Below are 16,222 nucleotides of genomic sequence, written 5' to 3'. Positions count from 1 at the left end.
GAATGGATAATGTGTCTATGACCTAATAGATGATAATGCAGAAAATGGCATGAGGGAACAATGGTTTATCACGATTCTTAGACAAGTATGAGATCCCTACACTTAATTTTGTTGTTTAGACCTATAGGTTACATGTCGATGATATGTTTGACGAAATGCCTATCATGGCTAGTAGGGACCAGTCAATGACTTGAACAAGTATTTTCTTTAGTACTTCCATTTCCATGTTACTTTACTGATTTGAAGAGATGGATCGGTTTTGGGCAGTGACCTGGGCTCTGGGACAGAAAAAGTGGCTCAAATCTTAGAGTCGTCGGCACAACACTGATAATTCTAGTCCATAGTCATTGGCAGGTAGGCCTGTGAGAGAGACTTTAGGTTGTTGGTCACTCCCTTGACCATAGCATGAGAGTGACTATGGCCCAAGAGACCTAAAATAGCAATGGGACCCAAGGACAGGCTTTCTAAGTGGATGACTTGTCTTCTGAGGTTTTTTTGATGATGTTGGATGTTCGTATGTTGTGTTTTCATCGGTTCCACTTCCTTAAGGTAACTTAGGAGGTCAAATCATATCATAGTGGCCTCTCATCGCATGTTTACCCCAGCTGGTCGATTTCTTGGGTAGATGTGGGAGGAGGGTGTTACAGAGTGGTATCAGAGCATGGTTCACCCCTCGGACTGGATGGGCTATGTGTTGCTCATGCATGCATCTCAATTGCATGTGTGTATCTTACACTATATACTTATTGCAATTTCTTGATGTCGGATTAGAGTTGTAGTATGGTTATCATGGTGAATTTGTTATTAATTTCATGAAATGTATTCAAAATTAGTATGTGACTGATTGTGTATGGATTATATGTCACTTGCATGTTGATGTCATGGTACCTACTTACATCCTTGTATGTTAGGTTACATTTTTGAATATTTTGATTACATGCATCAGTCTTGTAGGTTGATTATGAGAACGGATCGATTATCTTTTACTACATGCGTTTATGTGTATTTGTAGTTGGTTTGGCATTTATTATGCATATTGTTGGTTGCATGCGGAAATGTATACAATGGATTAATGGTTGTTGTCATGAATGAGGTCATAGCATGCATTGTTGATATGAACTTTCATTAATGACTGAATCCTAGTTAGAGTAATGTTTATGAGTTGATACATTTACTAATTTTGTAATATTGCATACAAGTATCCTCCCTGATCTATACTAAGGCAAGTTGTTTATTGTGATTTGGTTTATCTGACATATTATGCCTGGCAAGAAGAAATATCAAATGGCTAGCAAGATGGTTTACTATAGGGACTCTCCCTACGAATCCGAATTGAAGTATGGTGTTGGGAACCCCTCTAACTTGGTAGTTACATTGAGAAGCCTAAAGGAAGAGATAGGGATTTTTGAGGTAGATAATGATAGAATCATACAGTCACAAGAAAAGTTAGAAGAGGTGAATGCGATAATACTTCAGAGCTTGTCGGATTTTCAACGACAAGGACCACTATGGATTAGTCATGAGAAGGAAGATAAAACTAATGGGGCATATGGTAGTGTCATCGATCATATAGAGATGATATAGTTAGATATGGAATATTGTTGGAACCTCCATAGAGGAGGAAGGATATACATAGGATATACATAGGAAGGATATACATAGGATATAAAATTTTGACTAGGGAGATAGCTTATCAGATTATTGGTAATGGTATTTCCAAACTCTTGAAGGAATCAAACAAAAATATGTGGCCTTCTTTCCCAGCTCAATTTGGTATATTTTCTTTAGACAATTATAAGCATGCACAAATTGAAATAAAGGATATTCAAGATCTTGGTTTTCCTACTATACCTAATAGACAATATGATCCCTATAATTTGGTTAAAATGATCACAGCGACATCAAGTATCAAACAGTTTGTTCATCAACCTGATAAATTTGATGATTTATTTGAAAGGGATTCTTCTTATTCTGTGGTGGCACAAAGGGAAAAGGAAGAATTGACCCTTGAATAAATGAATTAGTTTATGCAATTTAGAGCCTCCAGGCTAGAAAAACTTCTTATGGGTTCATTGTAGGTTCCTCAAGAGAAAATTATTCATGATGATGCTAAATTTATTGATTGTACACAGTTAGTTGATCCTTCTCAACCAAAAGTAGAAGTTTCATATTCTTCTTCTCAGGTGGAAGAATTTTTGCTTGATGTTAGGTTAGAAGAATTTTGGGAAGAATACAACCAAGCTTTAAATTCCAAGATTGATGAGTCTTAGACTGCTAATTCTCCTCAACAAATGAACGTTTAGGATAGCCTAAAGAATCATAAACAAACTCCGATAAAAATGAAGGTTCCTAAGAAACCTTTAGATGACAAGGAAGTAGAAATTATACCAGCATATCCTTCTTCTAAAGTTGTTTTAAAGATTGAAGAGATTCCTCCATTGGAAATTTTCTACAACCCTCAACACAAAGTTGTCATAAAGAGGGATAGAAAGAAGAGAAATCTCGACCAGTCCCAGGCATTAGTCCTTGTAAATAAATCTTTTGAAGTATTATGGAAATGTTGCACAACAACTCCTACAAAGGAATTGGGTAGACTTACTCAATTTACAGGTGCTTATGCCTTAGTCATTATTGAAAAAATTATAGAGGTACAACAACTACTCAAGGAGAAAGAAGAGAGAATTTCATTGTTGGAACAAAGTATTGAAGCAGAGAAGCAAAAGGTAACAGAACATTAGAAATCAGAGGTGAAAAATATTCAGCAAAAATTGATTTGCTCATAGTTCAGTATGATGTAGACACATAGGCCAGAGATGCACAGATTCAGGAGCTGCAGAGAAGAATCGAACATCTAAATGTTAATCCAGAATTAGCAGAATTCAAGAAATAGGTTAGAGAGTTTAACACTCTTCTTTCCTAGCAGGAGATAGTCTTTTCCCAAAAATTGGTTATTGTTCATGATCAATGCAAGACAGTAGACTTTTTGGTAAATCAGTTATCAGATACGAATAAATACTTTGAAGAGATAGATAAAAATATTTATGATTTCATAACCTAGCAGGAAAGTGAGGAAGGAAGATCAGCCAATCTTCCTAAAATTGAAGAGGCTCATAAAGAAATCATTTTCAAAGAATGGGAGATTCACATAAAATAAGAAAAAGCAACAGTTTACTAGGCTCGAGACATTTCAAACAATATCATTGAGGAAGTCAATATAATTTTCTCCAAGCTAACCTCATTCCAAGTTATCCTAAGGGAACTTTACCCGATATCAAAATGAAGACTAAGACGTGGCATGAATGTTCCAAGAAAAGGGTTGAGATTATTGATCAACTGGCCAAGATTAACTTAGAGAGTCATTGGAAGTTCTTGGTAAAACCACACAGTTAGTGGATAATGCTCTAAAGCCTATCGAACACCACCACACAGATGCTACCAGCATTGATAGATGTCACCTTCACCAGCCATATGCGGATTCAGCCATGATCTCCCCCCAAACTAAAAAATCTGATTAATATCTATGAGTTGCAACAGCGCATCGAAGGACAATCTTCCTCCTAAGATTAGGAAATTTGTTGTAACTAATTCCAAATATGTTCCTTTTATTTAATTTGGTTTAAGACTGCTTGAAGTTTTTATTGGATTTCCTATCTTGATATTTTGTTATGAAACTATAAATTCCCTCTCTCATATGGAGACGAGGTTCTGAATTTTTTTAAGAGGAAGCTTAACTTGCACGACTATAATTAAGGTTTTTTGTAATATCAAGTTGAACCATTGCCTTTCTATAATGAGAATATCCATGGTGTATCATGAACTATTCTCCTTTATCTGTTTATTTGGTTAAATTAGAATGGAATTTTGGTTTTGTTCATAATATATGTGTTAAAGTAATCTCTCACTATCACTATTAATGTGTCTCATTGAAATTTCAAATTATATGTGAACAATGATATCTCAGTTTATGTGGTGATTTTATCAACTAATTTAATTAACTATTTAATCAAATTAGTTTTCTTTCTTTGAATTAACTTCATAATTACATGATGATCTATACTGTTATGATAATTGTGAAATATTTATAATCACATATACCATCAGTTTACCTGGGATAATTAGTAGTATATTAGTTTCTATTTTAGTTTCTAGTAATATTAGATAATTATATCTTTATTTACCCAATTTTATATTGTTTTATAGAAATGGAGATCGGTCCCATAATTCCAGTAGGAGCCATCATCCCAAACAGAAAAGTATTTGTTCTAATGTCCCAGCTAGATGGTTTCCCCCAATGTTGATGCGGTCATTCACGACCATCAACATTTTTGGTGCTAGAAGGAGGGCCATCAGACTATCAATGGTAACAAATTCTTATCCTAAAACTAAAATTCATTCTAAGAGTCAACCCCCCTCAAAGTCTTCACCAACTTCAAGATCTCATTGTAAATCTCCTAGATCTAGATCTGAAGTTTTTGAACCAGTCACTAAATCTCCTAGCTCACTTCTAAAACCAATTGGTCAAACTTATACTCATATAGAACCACCCTAAGAATCCCCTAAAGTGTATACTTTAATTCAGATATTGGAAGGAATTTTGATTTCTGAAGAAAAAGCTTCTTAGACTAATCTATCTAAAGGAAGTGTCACTCCATCTCTTCAATCTTCTGGAGTTTTAACTAGATCTCAGTATGAAAAACTTGGAATGAAACCTTTTGAATTTCCATTTCCCACTCATAGGAAAAAGAAACATACTCCAGATATTGAATCTTCATCTAGTGGGATTATATCATCTTCTCCACCTCGTACTCCTTATGTCGATCCTACTTCTTCTCATTCTCCTTTCCCTTCTTCCTATCATCCTTTATCCCCCTCTTTTATTCACATTCCTCTTCCATAGTCGACTAGTGCTATTGTAATTAGTAGTACTACATGGGAAACCTCCTCAACTTTCAAATATCCCAAAGCCTCTTCCTCAAGTACAACTGCTTCTGGGCCTATACTGCAAGAATGGAAAACAAATCATGGAATAACCCAGGAGAAGTTGCAATGACACCACCTTTCCATCCTCTTCCTAAACACCCAGAAATATGGTTACCTAAATATAATCTAGATGTTTACCTGCAGAGGAACATCTTCATAATTTTATGTTGGTAATCAATCTCAATGGGGTTTCAGAAGGAGATGTATTTTGTAGACTATTCCCTTACACATTTGAAGGATCTGCAGGGTCCTATTATTTCTCTTTACCAGTTAGATCAATCACAAGTTGGGATACATTTGAAGAACATTTCTTGTTAAAATTTAGGGATGATTGAACAAAAGCTACCCTGATCAATGATCTATCGAATCTTAAATCTAACCCAAATGAGAAAACCAAAGACTTTAATTCAACATTCAACAAATTATTAAATAAAATCCCAGATACCTCCAGGCCTCGCATTGATGTACAAATTGAATGATATATTAGTGCTCTTCCTTCAAATATTGCAATGTTTGTAGATAAAGCTCAGAAAATAGTGCTTTTAGATAACATGAAACAAGCTTTATCTGTTGAGAAAAGAGTTTTGGCTCTTGAAAAGAAGCATGTGATCGAAGAAAGAAAACATACCAAGAAAGTAACCTTCAAAGATGAGTCCAAGAAAAAGGTTTCTAAAGACCCTTTTGACTTGGAAATATTTTAGCAAGTGCTGAAAACAATGTAAAATGAGATGTTTGAAATTAAAAACCAACTGTGGTTGAATCCTCAAAGAAATCGTATAGACCTTTTAGAAGGAATCAACCTTCACAATCTCAACCACCAGGGAAAATATCAAATGCAGAATCTGATGACGATGAAGAAGAGGAAGAAGCATTTGTATCTATTGATGAAGCACAAGAAGAAGAGATATTTGAAGCTCATGGCTTATGGTAATTTATCCTAACCACTTCGGAAAATAAAGGAGAAGAAGAATCTTTTCCAGTAAGTACTAGAAGCAAAGGATCTTTTGATACCACTTCATCAAGAAAAAATCAAAAGGCTTCTACGCCTTCAACTAAAGAGAAAGGTATGACTAAAAATACTCGCACTCAGTCTTTTGATTCTTATCCAAGTACTTCTAAGTCTCCTTCTCCATAGCCTTCATCAACTAAAAATTTTATAGTTTCAGATAGCATTGAATATAATATTGTAGAGGACATGAAAAAGACTAAATCTAATATTTCTTTATATGAGGTTAGTAAACTGAAACAGCAGCAAAATTTTTTACTTAATGAATTGAATGTTATTCGTGCATCTCCATTACCTTCAACTACTATCACTTCAAAAACCTCAAAAGGAAAACATAAACCCCCAAATTTTCCTATTGATAAAATTGATCCTTCCAATTATATCTTGATTGGAGATAGATATAACTCCCACACTCCTCCATTTTTGTTGACTTTTGAAATCTTAACAAAAACATTCACAATTGTTTATTAGATTCAAGTGCCTCTTCCAATATCATGCCTTATTCAGTATGTCTTAATTTGAATGTTACACCTCAAAAGTCTATTGTGAAAATTGTACAATTAGATAGAACAAAATTTAAATTGTTAGGAGAAATGAATGTTGTTTTAATCAAACTATCTTCAAATCCAAAATTCTAACAGATAATTGATATATTAGTTGCTAACATCCCTAAATTCTATGGCCCCATTGTTGGGATGGGGTCCCGAGGGATAGAATTGAATTCAACTTAGTCATTTTTGTAAAGAATTTTGTAAAATATGTAAAGTATCCATAAAATGTGGACGTGGAGCGTGCAAATAAATAGAGTCAAAGCGGCCTTAGCCCCTTGTTTTTGGTCAGTTTTGAAGATTCACCCATGAGCTGGGGGCCATGGTATTGTATTAGGAAAGCTATAAATAGTTGAGTCTTAGTGAGTCTTAGAGGTAAGTTTTTGATAGAGAATTGGGTAGATTGAAGAGTTTTTATTGTCTTGGGCAAGAGCTAAGGTAGGAAGGCTCTACTTCCTATGCTTAGATAGAGAAGAGAAGGCTCTTGCAGCTGAGTGCACAAGAGGCCTCAGTTGATTCTGCATCTGAGTGCGTAGACACTTGCAGCTATGTGCGCAGGGTAGTTTGAGTCTATACTAAAGAATTATAAGTAATAAAGATCGATTTGAAGTGGAATACTTGCATTTATCTGTTATTTAATTATCTATTATCTATTTATTGCGTTGATTACTATTTCATGTGAATTAACGTCTTGTATCTGCGTGAATTAGGTTAATTGAACGTATTTTCACTTAATAATATGATCGCATAAGATTTGCAAAGGTTTGGACTTAAATTCAGAGAAGAAACATAGGTTTGCGCGACGGCAGATCTAGATCCCAAAAAATCTAGAAGACCTGTTTATGTGCGTGAATTTAGCTAATCGTTATCTTCTGGACCTGAATAATACAATAAACCTGTTTCGTGAAGGATTGGAGGTGATTAGAGTTGGCTTTAGGGCTTGGGCTCTAACGAAGGGTAGATCTACACAAACTCCAATAGGGTTACTTTTTGATGCGTGTTAAGTATGGAAATCGATTGTTTAAGATCCGCAAGGACTGATCGTGGACCTTTGTGAGGGTCTAAAGGCCGCTTTAACCTAATTACAGTAATGAGCCCTAGAATTCTATCGATCTGCATGGAGGAAGATCCAAGGTGCTGGAAGACATCACACTAGTCTCTGGATGCGAAAAATTGGTTCTTGCATCACCCAATACTACTTCAGGTGAGACTGCAACCTATGCTACACAGGTTTTTGCCAAAAGGGATAGTAGTGTGGGGTTTTGTTGGTTGGCACAACTAACTCTGTACCTGGTTTAGGACCCCCAAAGCCAACAAATGGCTCCATTTCCAGGACCATGATCTACTTAAAATAAATGTGTGATGTCGCATCGTTGGAATCCGACCAAGAAAGATATTGAAAAGTAGTTAGATTGAAAGATTCATGAGTTTGAAGCTCAAGAAAATAGGAATCTGCAACTGTTGTAGGAGGATTGCTTAGATAGATAATTGTATACAAAAGTACACAAAATCTTCTTATACACTTTCCCAATTGAACTGTACGAGTGGTTAGCCAAATTGACAGACATTCAAGGAAGGTGGAAGCTTGATAGTCTTATAGTGTGGACTCCAGAATTGGTGTGAGGCCTAGAGGCCTCTGAAAATAAGATCGCATGGGTTGTAGATCATTGGCTTGATCAAATCAGTGAGGATTTGTTATGGAATTTGCAGTTGACACCTCAATCAGCTATAGTGAAGCAGAGCGAAGATTCTTCAAAGGACCAAGAGGTAAGTATTTAAGGTCATTGAATACTTGGATTAAAATCTTATAATGTGAAAAGTGGGTAATTCCATTACCTTGATGTTCAGAGCTACGCGAAGTGGAAGAATCTTTAGAAATCGTGAAGAATCGGGACCATAGTATAGCCCATTTATTGGACCTCCTTCAAGTGACAACGAAGGGGCGGTGCAAACTACACCGTGAAGCATTGTTTAGCTAATAACTCAGGGTTTTCCTAGAGCACATCATCCATCCACTCCACCTCCACCCCCTCCTCCACCACATACACCTTCACCCACACCTCCACCTCCACCGCCACCATTCAACATGGCCAACGTAATGAAGATTCCAATCTTCAAGGGCATAGGAAGTGAAGATCTAGAGCAGTTTTGGTTTTTTGCGAATGTTTTATGGATAGTGCAGCAAATTATTGATGATAATATAAAGAAGTTGCAGTTGGTTACCATCCTGCAAGATCGTGCACTAACCTGGTACATTAAGTATTGTGTTGATAATCCTCATGCATAACTAGCAAAAACTTAGACAGCTTTGAACAAAGAGTTTAGTAAGCCTAAATCTGAGGCGCAGTCAATAATTGAATTTAAATATATCATGATAAATATTAAGACACCTTGGGACTTTCATCAAAGGTTAAAGTGCCAGATCAAAGAGGCCAACATGCAAATCTCAGATAGCCAACATCACAAGTGGTTCATCGCTTCACTTTTGCCCCATTTGAGAATTTCTCTGTCACAGTAGAAGATAGCAACACAGGAAAAAGCCTTGGAGATCACGACGAGGCTACACGCATCACCTATTCAAGATACAATCCTAGGGGTACAACAAATCCACTCGTATTTAGCAAGCCTATACATAGAATTATAGAGTTTGAAGAAAGAAAAGGAGACTAAGCCAGAAGTGCATGCAAAGATTTGGTGTTTGAAGTGCAAGGGCCACAGGCACGATAAAGATCATTGTCCCATGTACATGAATTATATTATGGGGGGGCCAATTCCCTTGAAGCCAAAAGCCCCAGTAGGGCCAAGCAAGGGGGATGCGTTATGGTGTGACATTTGTCAAGTTAATGGGCAACATGCGATGGATAATTGCCACTTGCTTCGGAAGTTCGTTCATACACCTCAGCAATTATTCTATAATTTTTGTAAATCTATGGGCTACGATGAGCACCATTGCCGAAGCAATGAGCTGTAGATGGAAATAACCCCTACTTACATTACGCAAGTAGAAAATTAGCCTCCAAATCAAGGTGTCGTAGGAGCGTGCAGAAGTTTCTATGGTTGAGGATGAGGCTGAGGAGGAGGGCCTGGTAGAGGTCACGGACAAATTATCTACTACAATTGTGGACAGCCAGGGCACTTTGCGTGAGATTTCCCAGATCCTACACACCCTTCGTGTCAATACTACATAGAGATCGACCATGCCATAGAATAATTTCCAGTGTTACTAGCTAAAATACAAGAGAAGGAAATGCAGCCTCAGCAACCTACACGGAATTTATAAATGATGAGGGTTGAGCCCCGCAAGGAGGATCAGAACATTAATATTGTACTAAGAAGCAGTATGACCACTGGTGTAGATAAGGGAAAGCATCCTAAAGATGATGGATGGGTCAACAAAGCTCCAAAGAAAGAAGTTGGCTTTGACCTCAATCATGCTAAGGAAACATTCATGGAAGCCAAGAAGAGCTTCGTTGAGGCCTCCACCTCAGGAAGCTAGGACAAGACGCAAGAAACCAGTGTGACACAAGAGGTTGATCCTTCAGTACTCACTACCATTTGGGAGAACTGGATAAATTTACTGCATGACAGGAAGGTTGTGGAAGGATTGTACAACCTAATAGAAAAGTGCGCCAATAAGGAAAAGGCTCCTTCGGAGAACCGCGTGGTCAAAAAAATTGGGAAGCATAAGGCACGAACAGGATGAGAGATGTGGTTAACATCGCAGATAGGTGAGTATGAGATGGACCAGGTCATTTTGGATTTTGGGTCTGATGCGAATGTTCTACCGAAACATACATGGGAAAGGATGGGGAGACCTACATTGCAGTGGTCTCTGATTCAGCTCAGGATGGAAAATCAGTATAAAATCATCCCCATGGGATGCTTATATGGAGTAACGGTTGATATTGAAGGTGCGGTATAGTAGCGGACTTTGAAGTTATAGAAATTGTCTATGACACTAATCCCTACCCTGCGCTCCTGGGAATCGACTCAACTATTGATATGAATGGGTTCATTAATCTGAAGAAGAGGAAAATGTCGTTTAAAAGAAAGTCGCTTAGGGTTATAGTTCCACTAGATCCTACAAAAGGGGCGCACTATACTGAACCACTCCGCAATTATGTGGACATTGATGATGAGTTGGACCAAATCTACAAGATAATAGCACGAGATCAGGATTGCATCAATCCAACAGTAAATGGATGGATTGCATGGGACCGAGAGAGTTCCTGCACTTTTGATTCAGATGAGGAATTGGAGCATTGGCAGAATCACTTACATGAAGTTTCTACATTACAATGCAATATGATGATGAAGTCATTGCATTGTGTTTCACCAGAGGTAAGAAAGTTACCTTATTATAATGGTTTAATTGATGTAGATATTTTTTTATATGAATTGGAGCGTGAAGTCCCTAAGGACCACCACTCTCAAGCATTGGAATTGGCATTGCTCGCTACGCCTGCACAATGGTGGGGTACGCATAAGGATAGTTTTGCTAGATGGCGAGATTACACGATAATGATGAAGCTACGATTTGGGCATGCTAATACCAGAATAACTAAGAAGTATAATGGAAGGGATGATCTGAGCAATCACCTGGAAAAATGGACTAAGGTGTGGGGAACAAAACCTTAGCCCGAATAGGTACACATATTTTCTCATACCTTGGATACAATCTTAATGAACTAGTACCTTGAAACGGAGCTCCGCCATGACACGATGGAATGGTATGTATTAAAGGAAGGTTTCTTATTGACTTTTGACTTTGAGGACATATTTTCAAGCATCTATGAAGCACTTCAAGAGATAAAAGCGGTTATCTTCAAAACATCGAAGGAACCTATGGAATGGACCCAACCAGATTAGAGAACCCAGCTGCGCCACGCCTTGGAATGCTATAATGTGACAGCTGAAGAAGAGGAATACCCGAGGAATATCTATATTATAAAGACAGAAGGGCATTGTGAAGTAGAAGGTCCACAAGTAGAGAACCCAGACATCTCTGCACCTTTGAAAACGAAGCAAGTCAACATTGGCACTAAAGAAAAATTGAAGTTTGCAAATATTGGAGACTATTGGGATGACACTACAGTGGAAAAAGTCGTTGAATTACTACGCGAATACCAAGATCTCTTCCCCACTAAGTTATTGGATTTAAAGGGCATACTTGTTGATTTGGGTGTTTTGAAGATCACATTGAAGCCGGGTGCGAAGACTGTTAAACAGAGGCCTTATCGCCTTAACCCTAAGTATAAGGAAAATGTTCGCCAAGATATGGATAAAATGATGGAGGAAGGCATCGTAGAACGTGTTGAAGATTCTGATTGGGTGAGCTCGATGGTGGTCCAAGAGAAGAAACAAAAGGGAAAATAAGGATTTGTGTAGATCTGCATAAGCTTAATGATTCCTATGTCCACGATCCATTTCCGACATCATTTACAGATGATGTGTTAGACAATGTGGGAGGGTAGGAGGCCTATTCCTTTACTGATGGATTTTTGGGGTATCATCAAATCAAGATTTCCCTAGAGGATAGAAGAAAAATCACCTTCGTGATAGAGTGGGGTTGCTTTTACTACATTGTTATGTCGTTTGGCTTAAAGAACGTACCCACAATATTTTCCCACATAGTCATAGTAGCATTCAAAGAATTCATTCATAAGTTCCTGGAAGTGTATTTTGATGACTGGACAGTGTTTGACCTGGTGATGCGACATGTAGAAAGTCTATCCCTGATGTTGGATACATGTTGAAGATAAAAGATAGCGCTAGATTTGAAAAAATGTATATTATGTGTTCCTTTTGGCATCTTGTTGGGTCATGTTGTGTGCAAACAAGGATTGATGGTTGACCCTGCAAAGATTGCGGTGATTGTAAACTTAGAAGCCCCTAGAAATGTTAAGCAGCTACGTGCGATGCTAGGACACACGAGATACTATAGAAAATTCATCAAAGATTATGTTCAAATTACCACGCCCATGGAGAAACTACTAAAGAAGGATGTGACATTCTATTGGGATGAAGAATGTTAGCGTAGCTTAGATGTGTTGAAAGAAAAGATGGTAACTGCACCAATCTTGGTATTTCCCGATTGGAAAAAGAAATTCCATGTACATGTGGATGCTTCTTGCATTGTGCTAGGTGCAGTGCTCACTCAGGCAGGTGAAGGAGAAATGAACCACCCTATAGCCTTTTCTAGCAAGAAGTTATCAAAGGCTGAGGAAAACTATTCAACAACTGAGCACGAAGGGTTGACCATGGTCTACGCACTGCAAAAATTTAAGCATTATCTGTTGGGAGGGAACTTCAAGATGTATACAATCATTATACATTAAAATACCTTGTCAACAAGCCTGTGTTGGGGGAAAACATTTTCCGATGGTTGTTATTATTTCAAGAGTATGACTTTGAAGTCATTGTGAAGCCAGGGAGGTTGAATGCTGGCCCTAACCATCTGTCACGAATTGAAACATGTGAAGAACCTAGTAATTTGGAGGAAGGGTTGCCTGATGCACAGCTCTTCGCAGTATGAATAGATGATAACCATTTTGCTAGTGTTATTCATTTCTTAACTACAGGGATGGGGCCTGAAGGATATACAAGTCAACAGAAGAAAGAATTAGTAGTGAGCACAACCGATTTTTTGGTGATTGCGGGACATCTATACAAAATGGGTGTAGATGAAATATTGCGGAGATATGTGTCAGACTTTGAGTGTGATAGTATCCTCACGGAGGCACATGGCGAGGCTGCAGGAGTCCATTATGCAAGAAAAGTGACTGCGTAGAATATTTTGAGTGCAGGTTTATGGTGGCCAACATTACACAAGCATTCCATATCATACTGTAAGGTGTGTGATGCATGAGGACTGGAAAATTCTCACAAATGGATGAGCTACCGCTACATCCTCAGGTATATTTGCAGGCATCCGAGAAGTGGGTGATTGATTTTATTGGACCAATTCAACCAGCTGGTAAGAAAACGGGTGCACGCTACATTATCATTGCGATGTAATATTTAACCAGATGGGCAGAAGCATAGCCAGTAAAGGACTGTACAGGGGCTATGGCAGCAAAATTATTTTTTGAACATGTCTTAACAAGGTTTGGATTCCCGAAGGTTTTCATGAGTGACCAGGGTATGCACTTTCTGAATGAAACAATTAGTGCGCTGACAAAGTAATTCCAAGTCTACCATCAGAAGAGTACACCATATCACCCGCAGGCAAATGGGATAGTCGAAGCTTTTAACAAAATTTTGGAGAATGCCTAAAAAAGATCTGTAACGCGCAGTGGAATGGTTGGGATGTGTGTGTGCCTGTAGTGCTATGGGCCTATAGGACAACCTATAAGAAGTTGACAGGGAAAACATTGTTCAAATTAATCTATGGGGTCAAGGCAGTAATGCCAATGGAATACATTGTGCCAAGTCTACACATAGTAGCTTTGACGGATATGGCATATTGCGAGGCCTTGGAAGAACGACTCGCACAGCTCATGGAGTTAGAGGAGGACCAATTTTTGGAAGGATTCCACCAAAAGTACAGAAGGAACGCGAAAAAACATGGCACAATCACCATATCAAGCTTCATACATTCAAGGTAAATGATCTTGTGTTGTTATATGATAGTAAGTTCACTAAATGTCTGAGTAAATTCCAAATGCATTGGCTAGGACCATATATTTTCAAGGAAATTATAGACGGTGGTTTAGTTCATCTCGCGAGGCTGAATGGAGAGCCCTTCCCGGGAAAAGTGAATGGAAGCAGGCTGAAGCTATATATGGGGGATCCTACACAATGACTATATGGCAGGAGGAAAGTCTTAGTGCTCCAAAAAGTTGCAAGGGAGCACGGGACTATAAACTACACTGCCTAGTTTGAAGGACAATGTAGCGAGAAGGTTGCGTGAAGACTGATGAGGATGCACCAGATGAAGCTACACTCAGGACATTGCGCGAGAGGGAAAGGTACCGCATAGCCCAGCAAGAAAATGACCGTTGGAGTTACTATTCATGATTTGATGGCCAAAAAGTGGTTAAGAGGAGTGGGGAGGTGGAAATTAAGGAAAAAATCTTTGAAGATCTACCACCAAAGCAGCATTTATTATCAGAATTTGGGGGGAATGATCGGATTTGAATTCAAAACACCCTATAATTTGAGTATGGTGGTCCAGTAGAAAACACTTTTCATTCTAATAATTGTTGGAGCCTTTTGTTGTCTGATGCATATGAGTCGAGTGTTCTGGGAAGAATTTTTGTTGCGCCCCTCATTTGCGAACTATTTAGAAGCAACCCGAGAGCTATTCATTGAAAGAATTCTTGGCACTAACCCCGCCGAAGCTATGAGTTCAAGTGTTGTTGTTTCTGATGCGTAAGGACCAGAAGTTACAAGTATGGAAACTCTAGCCTCTCTGCTTATGGAACCAAGATCACCTCGATCAAAGCCAACCACTGCAAAAGAAAATAAACCCATGAAAAAGGCGAACCATTCCGCAAAGGAAAAATAGAAGAATCCAGTGTCAGTGTGAATGTCGCCGAGAAAGAATCTGGAGGTGCGGCAGAAGGAGAAAAAGGATAAACAGCTGGAGAAAGTAGTGGACCTAGAAGAGGAAGAATTCTAGGGTCTCGAGGATGTCGATGCTGAAGGGGTGGAGCCTATGATGAGGCTTCCTGAGTATATCCCTCCGCGAAAGGGAAAAAATAAAGTAACGAAGGATCCTTATTCAAAGAAATTTGTAATTTTGACACCTTTGCTGCCTGAGCAGGTCGTGTGTTAAGGTCCTCGACTAGCGCGCATTCCATTGCTTAAGATGGAGCATTGAGACCTCACAAACCATGCAAAGTTTTCGCACTTGGCGAGTCACAAGTATATGCAAAAAATATACTATGTTGACATGTGGGTTACAATGTTGGAACCCATGAAGTGGGTCCGCAGTGTTGAGCAGTAAGGGTTTCTCAATCTTTTGTTAGTGCCGCATTATCACCGCTCCAGCATCAAAATGATATGTGTGTGCTAGCTCCTCGTGTTGGTGCACGATGGGTGCCTAAGGCTAGGTGAGCCTATCCCCATCACCGACATGTTGATCCACAAGATAACAAGGTTGTCGTACAAAGGGGTGAACCCTGCCAAAAGAGTTTGGAGAAAAAAACGGAGAAAAAGAGTTGGCATATAGGATGAAGAAAGAATTTTTTCTAATCAAAAAGTCACAAGGATACTCTATCACATCCATCTCAGACCCAGAAGTATAGTTAGATGCCTAGATTCTAGCTGGAAAGTTAATGAGAAAATGTCGCGTGGATGAAGTTCTGGCACCGGTCATTTCATTTGCAGCTCAGTGCGTGAAGGGTGTACAATACAACTGGGCCAAGTATCTCTATCAGGAGTTCCTTGCAAATTTCTGAGAGGTCCAAGAGGAGAGTAGGTCATTTCAGTATTCCTGGTTATTATTTGTCAATCATTCTGGTTGCTTGGAAGTTGTTAGAGGATAGCTAGTTTCCTCCACACAAAGAATACTTGCCCGAGGCAGGTCGATTTGCCTCGTTGTGGGCCATAAGAGATCTAGAGCGCATTAAGGAAACAAATATGTTTTTGTTTTTTATGGATATGGACCTTCACATGGTCGTTAATTAGCGGCCACAACTGTCTCCCACAATTTTCACACAATTATATACAGGAATTTGTGGGG

Source organism: Pinus tabuliformis, chromosome 6, assembly GCF_031772625.1.
Source record: "Pinus tabuliformis cultivar Carrire ecotype Pingquan chromosome 6, CPIR1, whole genome shotgun sequence".
NCBI classification, from domain to species: Eukaryota; Viridiplantae; Streptophyta; class Pinopsida; order Pinales; family Pinaceae; genus Pinus; species Pinus tabuliformis.
This window is presented reverse-complemented; position numbering follows the sequence as displayed.